This window comes from Melopsittacus undulatus (genome assembly GCF_012275295.1).
Source record: "Melopsittacus undulatus isolate bMelUnd1 chromosome W unlocalized genomic scaffold, bMelUnd1.mat.Z SUPER_W_unloc_3, whole genome shotgun sequence".
In the NCBI taxonomy this organism is placed as follows: domain Eukaryota; kingdom Metazoa; phylum Chordata; class Aves; order Psittaciformes; family Psittaculidae; genus Melopsittacus; species Melopsittacus undulatus.
This window is the reverse complement of record NW_022993945.1, coordinates 1,045,665-1,056,900: the sequence shown is the minus strand read 5'-3', so window position 1 is coordinate 1,056,900 and position 11,236 is coordinate 1,045,665. Positions and strand designations below refer to the sequence as shown.

Sequence of the window (11,236 nt, the reverse complement as noted above, 5' to 3'; positions counted from 1 at the left end):
TCATCTCATTCCAATCCCCCTGCCATGGGCAGGGACACCTCCCACTAAACCATGTCACCCAAAACTCTGTCCAACCTGTCCTTGAACACTGCCAAGGATGGAGCATTCACAATTACTTTGGCCAACCCATTCCAGTGCCTCACCACCCTCACAGTAAAGAACTTCTTCCTTACATCTAACCTAAACTTCACCTTTTTTAGTTTGAACCCATTACCCCCTGTCACTACAGTCCCTAGTGAAGAGTCTCTCTCCAGCATCTCTGTAAGCCCCCTTCAGATACTGGAATGCCACTAGTCAGTAAAAAAGTGTAGGAAGGGATGGGCACAGAAGCTAAATATTTCTTCCTATTGCTATGTCTCTTCCCTTCTGTCCCACACCCCATCTTCTACATTTTGTTGGAGGAGATAAGAGCTACTACCAGTGCAGATTCAGAAAATGTGATTAAAAGATTTTAAAAAAGTGGTATCAGAATAAACTTCATTCGTCATTTTGAATTCCTGTTTTGTGAAAAACACTGCCCTGAAAAACACAAAGTACTGCAGCTGCCTCTGGTAGAAGCTGAGCCCAATTTTGTGGTTGAAGGTTAGAGCAGGAACCGGAGGTGAAAACCTCAGCATATGAAGTGTCACCAAGCCCCTCCATCAAGCTTGCTCAGTTCTACTTTCCGCATGGGGGGGGGGGGGAGGAGGGGATTTGGTTATGTTTTGTGGGGGTTTTTCCCTTTTTTGTTGTTTGTTTGGGTTTTTTTTTTTTGTTACTAGTTCTCAGCTTCCAGCATTAATACCCTCCTACATTTCTGGAGGTGCTATGGTGGATGCTTGTGGCCCCTGCACAGTTTGGGCCTGGGGTAAACAGCCCAGCTCCCTCTCAGCTTCCCTGACATCTTTTAGCTTACCGAGTCTCCCGCAGTTCAGTCACCTGCTGCAGGAGGACCTCTACCAGAGCACACAGAGTGCAGCCCTTCCCACTGTGCACCCTTGCCTCAAGAGACAAGTGGAGGCACCAACTATACTCCGAGGTCTGTGCTGCAGCCTCCCCTCATCAGTTCTGTCTGGGTGCAGATGCTGGCCACTGCCAGGGCAGCCAGAGCAGACCTGCCAGACAAAGCCGTGGGCCTGGGACAAGTGCTCAACATCACATACGCTGACCATTCACTCTGCCTGCATGAACTGACATGACACATCCTGCCTGCCCACCCTGTTCACCATGCTCCTGGTTGCTTATGCTTGCTGGGGCATGTTTTAACCACTCAGGGCTGGTGCTGCCCCCTGTGAATCAGCTGCTCACGTCAGCAGAGCTGCCAGCTCCTGGGCAAGTCCTGTCGAAGACTCCCTTGGCGGCTCTTGCCACTCAGAATTGAGGCACCTGGACGCTGTGTTTCCCCTCACTCCGGTGCTGAAAGCATTCTCTCTGGAGCTACTCACCTCACCAAATGACCGTTAGTGGCCGACAATGATTGGTTGTCATCTGCCAAACAACAAAGAATGACTGGTTCATACAGGAATCTGTGCTGGCCCCAGGGTTTTACAGGACTGGGATTGAATAGCTTGTTCTAAGAGACATTTATCACAGAGAGGTTGACAAAAGTCAGAGACATTTTCTTTTAATATCATACCCAGTTTTGATTTAATTATATCTGTTACTGCTTGAGAAAGATGAACTAAGCAATCACCCCTGTAAGTCCACTGTAGCATTATTCCCAAAGTACTCTAGAGTTGCAGATGGATGCTGACAAACAACTTCACAGATGAGACACCCAAATCCTAAGTGAAGTTGAAAATCTGCCCCAAAGTCCTCTACCGTAACATAAGCACTCCCACAAAGGATTCAAGTAGCTGCTTTTTCAATTTAAATAGGTTGAATTTCCATTTGCAATGAGCCCTGTCCTTTCACCAAAAAGAAGAAAACACACTAAACATTAAGGACTTTAAGCAGAAAAACAATACAGCTCATGTCTCACCTTTATCCACTGGTTACAGAGGGGAACATACCTATATAAGAGATTTGAAGCTGCATCCCCTCCACTGTCTCTTGAAAAGCTGCCTCCAGCTATGAAGATGAAGCTTCCCAAGAGTGCAACACAGTGGTGACTTTGCCTGGCTGGGAGAGGGATCTCTGCTACCCACTGCTCCTTTCTGGTGTCCAGGAAGCAGGTATCATCACTCAGTTCCAGGCAGCATTCAGAAACCTCCCCACCCCCAAAGAGAAGCCTCTCCTCGCAAGTCCGCAGGGCTGTCCGCTTGTTCTGCAGCACTGGCTGAGCCGTGATGTTGTGATAGTGCACTGCCTCCTCTATAAACCCCTCACAGTTTGCTTCTTTGGGAAGAAGAGAGCAGACAGCAGGCTTGACTCGATGGAGGAGATCACTTTTAGGTATCAAGGGAAAAATGAATGTTATCCAGAACCTGGTAAGCCTCGTTCTCCCTTTCTGGGTACTGGGTAAGCCACTGCAAGGCAGCCTGCAGCAAGTCATGCTCACACTCCTGCTGCACGTTGCTGCTGTCCAGGTATTGGCACAACTTCTGCAAGGAAATGTTCTGCAGGAAGTCCGGGGTGAAAGACAGTGTGCTGAAGTTCTGCAAGATGAAAGAATCAATGTAGGAGTCAAGGCTCTTCAGGTTGTAAACAGAGGCCAGCTCTTGCAAGTAAAAGTAGTTCTCCTCACTGACTTCATTCTCCAGATACAACAGAAATCAACCACCTTTTGGATCTGCAGCAGGTGAGCTGTTTCAAGCACATATTGAGCGAGTCGATATTGCCTCCATCTAAAGACAGCTTACTGCCATAAAGGAAATCTACCACAACCCTGAGACCAACGTAAGAGGCTCCAAAAAGTTCAACCTCTTTTTAGTGGGCTTCTCACATACCAATGGTGAACATAGAGTTGAAGTAGTCACTGCAAACAGCAAGGAGGTTCCGATGGGCAGGGACTCTCTGTTCATCCACAACAAGGACAATGTCACAGAAGAGGCCTCAGTGCCTCTGCTCATTCAGGCTCTGAAGAACTAGACTGGAATGGTCATCCCACCTGTATACCTGGAATAAACAAACACTATTAGGTAGGTGTTATCTTCACCAAGATAAATTTCAGTACGTACAAAAGTGTTTTTCCACCAAATGTAGTCATACACAAGCGCGAGAATCGCTTATTTGTGCTGTACATTTATGATAAATTCTGACTTGAAACAGTTGGCAAGCAACATAGTACAAGCACCCAAACCCCTCACCTTCACTTTGAAACGTCTATGAAGACTTTAACTGCTTCCTACTCACCCTTTATATATATATAAAAAGAAAATTTACTCCTATCTCCTCCACAATGCTGCATCCAAACCTCCTCTCTGACGATTTATGCAGGCACAGTTTTCTGAAACTCTTCAACTCATTGTCTTTGAGACATCTTGTTGAAATTTCCTTTCTTACTTGTCCCCCAAATGATTTCTTACAGAGTTTTTCTCAACCGAGTTACTTGCCAAATATTTGGAGTGGGAGAGACACATGCAGCAGTACGACAATTTTTCATTCAGGACATGTATTTTGTTTGAGTTAGTGCTTACTTGACAGCTGCCCCCTCTTAAATCTTCTCAGAGCTCTTCATTTCCAAGCTTGTTATGGTAAAATCTTGCTTTCCATATTATTCCAGGCACACACACTGCATTCAAAATAATAGCTGTTTATTTATATGCAAAGCCACACATGTGGATAACCTATTCCCATAAGATGACTACTTGCTTCCAGAAGCCAAGGTATTTTATGTTTTAATGAGTACAATAAGTATTTTCCTTTTTTAAAAAAGAGGAAAATGCCCTCTGAACATGTCCATTAAGTGCCTTTCTGAGATCCCTCCAGTCTAGACATTCTTCCCACTAGCTCTGTATGTGCCACAGAGCTTGTGAAGCAACCAATGTTTGCCTCTTTCTCGCAGACTCACATTACCAGTCTTAAGAACCACTAAAATGGAAATGTTTTTGTTACCCTTTGAATGTCTTGCAGAACACATACTGAAGGGGCTGGCTACGCCAGCATGTCAGGCAATGCAGCTTTTAGGGCCATCCTTCCAGAGGATGGGTTCAGCAGTAGCAGTCATTTTTCTCCTTCCTAGTAGCTTTCGACTTCAGTTTGGGAACAGTGGTGATAACACACTGATGTTTTTAGTTGTTGCTAATGTTTACTCCCATCAAGGACTTTTTGAGTCTCATGCTCTGCCAGGGAGGAGGGGAAGCCAGGAGGAAGCAGTGACAGGACACCTGACCCAAACCAGCCAAAGGGGTATTCCATACCACAGCACATCATGCCAAGTATATAAACTGAGGGGGGAGAAGTTACCCAGAAGGCCCAGATCTCTGCTCGGGTCAGTCTGGGTATTGGTTGGCACATGGTGAGCAATTGTATCCTCTCCCCTTGTTATTTCCCTTATCATTATTATTAGTGGTAGTAGAAGTAGCTTTGTATTATACTTCAGTCATTGGACTGTTCTTATCTCAACCCATGGGAGCTGCATTCTTTTGATTCTCCTCTCCATCCCTCTGGGAGCAGTGGAGGGAAGAAGGGGAGAAGTGAACAAGTGGCTGTGTGGTTCTGAGTTACCGGCTGGGCTTAAACCATGACAACTGAAATGCCTGATAGTCAGGTTAAGTTAAATGCGAATACGTAACTTTAATTACCAAATCCAAACCAGGCAAAGTTGCAGAGCCTTTAAGAACATGTAAGAGAACTGAAAGGAGGTGGAAAGGAAGCACATCTTTGCATTAAACCTAAATTAACTCTGAACAGTTCTAGCTGCAAGACCTTGGGTCTTGCTCAGTTCTATATCCTCAGGCTGCATTCCCAGAAGTGACATCCTGAAAAGGCATAGCAGCCCATATCTACATGGCAGTCACACAGACGACCTGAGGTCTCTTCAAGGCTCTCAGGCATTCAACCTTTCCTTCACCAATCTGTTGCTTCTCCTAGAAATCCCAACTATCCGTGGCTTTCCTGGTTTCCCCGAACAGAAAGTACATGATTATTGCTGTCTGGATAAGCCATTAATGGGTTGGTTAAAACATGGTGAGACAACCTCCTACCCACCTGGGTGGGAAAGGTTCAAGTCCTAGAGTCAATTTTTCTCCCGTGCACACAACCCTTGCTCTAGATCTGCACTCTGTGTACATAATTTGGTAGTTGTACTTCTACCTGAGGAGATAACCAGGACTGAGGCATGCAGCTCACCACTGGCCAGACGTGATGGCATCCAATCTTCCCGAGCTAACACCAACTTTGGGAACCTTGCCTCCTATATCTACCTTTTAGCAGCTAGTGGTACAGTGACAGGCATTCCACCAAAGGTGAGACCCAAATTAATAACCAAGCGTGCTGCTCTTAGCATGATAGCCCAGTAGTTTCTCTTTAGTTTTGCTTATGTTCTTCTTTAAACAATGGAGACTAAGCTGCCAAAAAGCCTTCTGTTGGAGTAGCCTTGTACATGCAAGTGTACAGAGTTAAACCAATCTAAGTGAAGAGGCTTCCGTAATTATAGGTTTCCTGGGCCAAAACTTTTTAATTTGCCTTATACTCATTGCCTAATCACATCACTGAGCCTAAAAAGGAAACTCTGGCATAAACAACAAAGTAACTTCCATTGAGGAATAAAACTGCCAGAGATCCGTAACAGAAAAAAAAATACAGGGTTTAAGGACTGTGAAGTTTTTTATCGTCATTTTTATGAAGCTGAAAAAAGGTGGCATCACACAGGAGCCCAAATCAGAGATGAGGGGATGGAGGAGATGGGAAGAAGAATAAATATGGCAAAGGACAAACAGATTTATGGCAACTATGATAAAGGACAGTGGATGAATAGGCAATAACTAACATCTTACAGCACCTTCTTCTGCATATGACTATTTGGGGACAGTTATTGGATTACACCAAAAAACATATTCCCTCTTGTATCTTTAAATTGGCCAATCATTTCTCTCTAATATTCTCTTAATACCATCGTGCATAACAAGATTAGACCAGAACATGAAATTTGCCAGAGATCCCTATTTACTTGGCTGGATGTCAAGTCAGCAGCACACACACCTGATAACTTGTACTCCCAAAAGCCTTGTTGCCATGCAGAACTGCTGCTACTTCAGAAATCAAGCATCAAATCATGATGTATAGCATTGGATGGACTCAGAATACATTAATAGGTTTCAGTCTCTTAGCAAGTTCTTTGGTTCAGTGAGCAAATAACAGAAGCTGATAGCTGCATGTTTCAAAACCAAGATTAATTTTGTACTGAACATTTTTCTCAAGCTACTTATATTCTGTAGAATGGCTTTAGCATTATCCAGTAATTTTAACAGATAGTGACAGCTGTTGTCTAAGCAAGAAAATAAAGTAATGCTGTCTAGTTAACTAATTTTTAATACACTGAATTATTACTAAACTCAGACTAAACCACTTGAACAGTAGACAGGATCAGCACTCAGGGAAAGATTATACTGGTAGAGATGTATTTAAAAATTAGCCCTATTTATCTTTTATCAATTGTATCAGAGCAGTATTTTAACTTCTTTCAGATTCAAAGATCAAATTTCTTTCAGATTGTTAACGCAGTACCACTTCCCATCGGTGATGCAAGAGAAAATTTGTCTCATTTGACTTTGATAAGACAGATACAGGCACTGAAAAGTTTCTCTTTTCTAGTTGTTGTTGGCAGTACAAGGTACTAGCTCTGCAGCTTCTGTAACCTAGTGCTCACCCCAGAACAGAAAAGCAGTTTCCACTGGTATGAAACAAAGCAAACATAATAATTGCAGCTGACATCAACATCTTACACACCTTAGGCCATCATCCTGGTGACCTGCATAAAGAGCTAACCTAAGGTGGACTTTTCTGGGTTCCCAACTAAAATCAATGTACTTGTGCAGACAGATATTCTATGCAAAGAAAATTAACCTCACATCTTGAGTTCACTGGAATAACCCCTGTTTATGGGATCTAGACTCCCATTTTGCACAAACCAAAGACTAAATCCAAAGAGGAATCCCAGCTTTGCTTCTGTGGCTCGCTTAGACTTTATAAGATGGATCAGTGTGAAAAATTCCCAAAATAAACACTTTGAATTTAATGACTGAATTTCTGGTGCAGAGAAAACACTGTGCTGTTGTGGAGACAGTGTTCTCACAGGAGAATGAATATTTGGTACATGAAATCTGAATAACTCTGAAAGATACAGCAAGGCCATGAGAGGCCTGAGGAACCTGAAGCAAGCAAGATAAGAAGCTGGAATTCACTGAGTGATGAGAACTGTGGACTGTTGGCAAGCTTTCAAGGTCAAGTTCTCACACCTGTGCTTGACCAATTATATGCTAGTCACTAAGGGTCTTCAAGACATGTATCCAATCATGATATGCCAAATTGCTGTAGGTGTGTGTAAGCGATTAACACCTTATAAGGTGTTAATGCTTTGCAGTAAAGGGCTTTTTGTCTGATCATATTGATCTCTGACTGAGTCCATTCCCCAGCATGCTGTGATGAAGTGGGTTTCTTTTTCAAGTTATGAGTCATGATGAGCAGATGCCCATTTGCTGCTGATGATTTTTTCTTTTTTTTTTTAATTGCTAGGTAGCAACTTTTTCTATCAAAACTATTTGAGCAAGTAGACCACCATTTTCATACCTCTTTTAAAAAGCTTTGAATATTCACATTCCTCCAAACAGTTCATCCAATGGAGATCTTTCACTACCCACCCCCCTCGAACCTTCTTGTTATTTCTGTAATTTGGGGTTTTACACAAAACATACAAACCTTTGAGTATTCACTTATCTTGTGTGGACGACAGATCCTGGTTTGCCTGGTTCCCTCCATGACAGCCGTCTCTGTAGTACTTCTGGAACAAAAACAAAGATGTTAGCAGCATGCCAATCCTTTCAAGCTGCTGAAACCACAGTGTGCTGAATAAACACCACAATTAATAAGGCATGCACATCCTAATCTGCAGGTCGAAAATGTCCAAGTTAAAAAAGGATGGTTTTGTCGCTGTCCGATATTGTTTTCTCACGTTAATAACACTTGGTTGTGTCAACAAAGTTCGCTGTACTCTAAAGTATAACCGAAGACCACCGCGTGTATTACTGATGCAAATTATTTACTTACCAGTGCTCGCTACAGCTGGCAGAAGTAAGACCATTTCTCTCTCACGACCAGGCCAGGACACGCTTCACCCCCGGCTGACACTGGGCAGCGGGTGGCTCCGGCAAGGCCCCAGCCGCGCATCCTCATTGTGTTCGGACAGCTGCACAGGCCGCGCTCCCTAGCAGAAGCGTTAAGGAGAACGAGAAAGCAAAGCGGCAGCAAATATCAGAAGCCGAAGACGAAGGAAAGACGCCTCGCAATTAACTCATAGCGCACGCAACAACCTGCGGCGGGAGGGGGACCAGGAGTCGCAGCAGCGGACAACCACATCTCAAGGCCAGCCCAGGAAACGCTGCTGGTCGGAACGGGGCGGGACCAAGGCGGGGCGGGAAGAGGCGCTGGGCAAATAACAACTGGGCTTGGAGTGAAAGTTTGTGGGGCTGGACGGCAGTGGGGACTCCTTAGATCTCGGGGCTTTCACCTGCCGTGGCCAAGCCGGTGCTCTCAGGCAAGACCATCGTTGTCTGTGTCAGGTCGGGCGCTGTGTGGTGTTATTGGTACAGAGGTGATCAGCTGCACAGGGTGGGTGTGCTAAAGGTACAATGAGAAGCCTGGTCAGCACTTCATCTGGTTTTCCTGGGTGTGAAGCTATCTGACCAGCCCAGATTGCAGCCAGCACCACTGTGATGCGCGGATAGACTCCACAACTAGTTAAAGTTGTAAAGTAGGTATGCTTTTATTCAGCACTGAGGTGCATGGGGAAAGCTCCTCCAAAGCATGCACACCTCAGGGTTGTTCTCCCTTTACATTTATTCTCTTAAGGTATACATAGACATGAGGTTGCTCAATCCGCCTATACATATTTATTATCTATCCCCGCTTTGTATTATAATGAGCCAGAAGGTCCTTTGCACCTGCGCAGTGCCCCTTCTGGTCATGGGCAGGGGTCTCAGGATGAAGTAAATGAGTCTTCCTCTTGTGGGTAGGGGTCTTCAAGATGAAGTAAATGGGTTTTCCTCTTCTTAAACTTTACACCTTTTAACCTTCAGACATGGCCTTAGGGTTTGGTCGGTGCCCAGTCTGCTTCTCCCCTGCTTCTCAGTAGGACCAAACACCTGTGCTTTTGTCATGGCCTTAAGGTTTGGTCAGCGCCCAGTCTGCCTCTCCCCGGCTTATCAGTAGTGCTTTTGTCCCTTGTCAGTAGAACTAGCATCTGCTTCTCCCCCTCCAGCAGTAATCAATGCCCCAGCATGTCAGATACTTCACAAGAGACAACACCCCCATCTAAGCAAAGGAATTCTTTTAACCCCCTTGTACATTTTTCTCTGCATTACCCCCCTGTACATTGGTTACCCCTGTATCAATCCCCCCTTTTTCTATAAAGTGAGTAAATTCTTTTACTATATTATTTATGACAGAGCTATCCATGTTCCTTCTATTGATTTTTAAGTGATTTTGATAAAATTATACGTGGAGAAGGCCTTGGTTAAGTATATCTCTGAACCATCCAGTAACTCCTAGGTTATTTAGCTATTCATCCAATCCACCTCCAACAATTTTAAGCTCTTGCATATTCTCCTGCAATTTTCACAGCTTAGCATGGATTGATTAAGAATGGTCAGATAAGTTCATGCAGCACATGCCTTCGAAATCCTCACAACCATGTCCATGGGCCAATTATAAAGCTATGGCTTGGACCATGGTATAGATATAAAAGATTTCATTTTAAAACCAAAACCTTTTCTACAAGACACCCCCTGTATCTTGCAGGACCCAAACCACGAGATGCCTGCTGCCTCTTGTGACTGTAAACCACAGGATGCCTGCTGCTTCTTGTGGGTGTATACCAAATGGACGCTAGCAGCCGGGTATACATCTAAAGTGGGCCAAGCTTCATGTAGTATGTGCAGCACTTGTACTGCCCTTATCTCATTCAGGTAGTAAGTGATACCTGGATTTATATTCTGATTACAATTGCAAGGTTGTGTTAACACCCATGGATCACTCTATCTTTCGCGAGTTGGTCTGTTATTACCGCTCGATGTGATTTTCCAGGGAGCTTTTGGAGCCTTTTTGAATCCAGATGCTTTGTTCTCTAATTTTGATAGTACTGAAAGTTGTAATACTTGGAACGGCCCCTTCCACCTTGGTTCGAGTTCTTCTTCCCCTGTGGGTCTGAAAGATTTTATATACATATAATCCCCAGGTTGTATATTATGTACAAGACTATCCAGTCTTCTGCTTCGAGTTCCAGCCATATGTTTTTCAGTTACAGTGGCTGGAACTCCATATCATGGTATTATTTCCTGTTACAATATTGTCGTGGTTTAAATCAAGTCCACACACAGCTCATTCACTCACTCCCCCCTTGCTCCCCCAACTCCCGGGCAGTTAGGAAGGAGAATCCAAAGAATATAGCCCCCACGGGTTGAGATAAGAACGGTTTAATTGCTAAGGTATAACACAAATCATTACTGCCTTTACTACTACAAATAATAATGATAAAGCCAATAACAAGTGAAGAGAATACAACACCTCACCAGCCACCGACCCATAACTCACCCCACCCTGCCTGACCGAGCACCGACCAATACCTCCTTCATCCCCCCCAGAGCTCCAGCCCTTTCGGGTCTCTCCCAGTTACATCCCAGGCATGACGTGCTGTGGTATGGAATACCTCTTTGGCTAGCCTGGGTCAGGTGTCCTGTCTCTCCTTCCTCCCGGCCTCCCTCCTCCCTGGCAGAGCATGAGCTCAGAAAAGGCCTTGGACAAACCAAACATTTGAGCAGTAACTCAAAACATGCTTGCTATCAGCAACCGTTCTCAGCCCGAAAGTCAAAACACAGCACTGCACCAGCTACCAAGAAGGAGAAAAATGACTGCTACTGCTCAAAACAGGACAAATATTTTTGTTACCTCCCGGGTTTTTGCACTTCTAGTTGGAAAGGCTCAACCTGAAAAGGTGTCTGTTAGTACCAACAAATGCCTATACCCCCCTTTCCTTGGCAGTTCCGTAAAGTCAATCTGCCATTGTTGGCCTGATCCATTGCCCCTTCCAATTTGGCCCATTTTGAGTTTGGGAGTATTTTTTTTTCTTTTTTTTTTTTTCTTTTTTCTTTTTAGTATTTTG

General features: G+C 44.3%; 1 pseudogene; it reads right to left on the bottom strand.

Moving 5' to 3' along the window:
• Positions 1-715: 715 nt before the first annotated feature.
• On the bottom strand, positions 716-8,454 carry LOC117438256 (kelch-like protein 36; annotated as a pseudogene).
• Between the last annotated feature and the right edge of the window lie 2,782 nt (positions 8,455-11,236).